At 46.5% G+C, this 1,677-nt stretch overlaps 1 protein-coding gene across 1 annotated transcript in view; it reads left to right on the forward strand.

The window, feature by feature from the left end:
- Positions 1-1,677, forward strand: part of T265_01293 (hypothetical protein) — a gene marked incomplete at both ends in the record, with an annotated part of 9,594 nt that overhangs the window by 5,803 nt on the left and 2,114 nt on the right. The window lies entirely within an intron of this gene.

Below are 1,677 nucleotides of genomic sequence, written 5' to 3' on the forward strand. Positions count from 1 at the left end.
GTTCAATTGGCTGGAGGTCTTAGAGAACGAGATGAGCAACGGGTTGCCAACAGCGCAATACTTTATTGCTCGACACCTTTTGACGCAATTTCGGCTACTGTTTATCGTAATCCGTACTGCCATTTGGCGTACTAAATCGAACCAATAAAGGTTTTGTGGTCTCGTCCGCTACCAGTTTAGTGTAAATGCTTTATTGTATCCAGAAGAACACGTAACAGATAGTCGTTAGCTTTAACGTTTGCTCCGATGGTTTAGCACCAGACCGATTCGCAATGACAGACTGCTCCGTCTAACCATATTCAGTTCGCTACATTCAAAGCTGCTGGTGTTTGCACCCGCGTCTTATTCCTACTACCTACAGATTTTCGTTTGCGAGGTGTGTTTTCCACTAAAATAATCTGCTGTACTGTCGGTGCAGTTGTAAATTTATATGCCTATGTATGTATGACATGCTGCCTGATGGTCTTTGGTTGCCAGACGATGTGACGAGTTTGATGAACTATCGGTCCTAAGAACACTAACCTTCAACCTGCTTATACTGAACCGTTGTGAGTGTTTTCCGCGCACAACCGTGTGCTACCGACCATAGTAGGGTGTTTTTGCTCAAGTACTCGGAGTTGGGAAAGGAAGGGGCCACGCATGCGCTGGATTATTATGACAGCTAATGTCAGTGCTTGAGTCACCCCGCGATCGACTTCTGCGAGCTTAAAATGACGAGACCTGATTAGCGCTGTTGTATGCTATGTTGGGTGATAGCTAGGCGAGGCCTCCAACTACTTCGTGCCGTATGGAAGATAGTGAGATTCGGTCGTCCGTTCCATAGCTCGGTTCCTGTATACCCCTCCAAGTTTGTACTTTGACCGTCCGAAGATAGTTTACGTATCCGAAATGGTAGCTTCTGAGGGGTTGTCACTCTACGGGCTATCGCGACACGTTGCTTGTAGGTGAGGTATAGTGATAAACGTGCAGTTCCAAGCCCATAGCTTGGTCATTATTAGGTCCTCGGGAAGATTAGCGAGTGTCCATGTCAAGCGTTCTGAGCTTTCACAACCATTCAGGTGCTTGAATGAGCCGTTGGCTTGTTAGGCCCAGTGTCGCGCCTTGAATTTCGCTTCCCTTTGACAGTTGGGGAAGAACATTTAGCTGGTCACGTGAGAACATGAGCTCCATAGCTTCTCTTACAAGGAAAGGTGAAACCAACAGAACTTTGACGAGATCTCCCAAAGTCGGTTAATGTAGAAGAGTATCCCCTCTAAAATGACGGTGATTTGGTAATCATCTGGTCTCCTGAGAATCGGCGTTCCCTTGGGCGACTTGCACATTCTGTAACCGACGGAGAACACTCTCCAGGAAGGTTAAAATATATACACAGTCCGGTACACTAGGTTTATGTGCCATTTCCGACAGCCGCATCGTTTTGTCATGTCACTACAAGATATGGCTGCCAACCGATGTCAGTGGCGTTCTTGTTGTCAGTTTCTGTCCAGATTGCCTGAGTGAATGTCTTGAGGTGTAGGCACCTCGGAATGATTGTGTTAAGCTAGCACTAAGTCCCTCCCCCATCCACCTTTATTCTTTTCTTCACAATAAGGCTTTCAAATAAGTCATGGCTGTACGGCAGTGAAGCATTGGTGTTGAGCACTGATGTCATGCTGTCGTTGATGATGATGATGATGA

The sequence above is a fragment of the Opisthorchis viverrini genome, assembly GCF_000715545.1.
Source record: "Opisthorchis viverrini unplaced genomic scaffold opera_v5_14, whole genome shotgun sequence".
In the NCBI taxonomy this organism is placed as follows: domain Eukaryota; kingdom Metazoa; phylum Platyhelminthes; class Trematoda; order Opisthorchiida; family Opisthorchiidae; genus Opisthorchis; species Opisthorchis viverrini.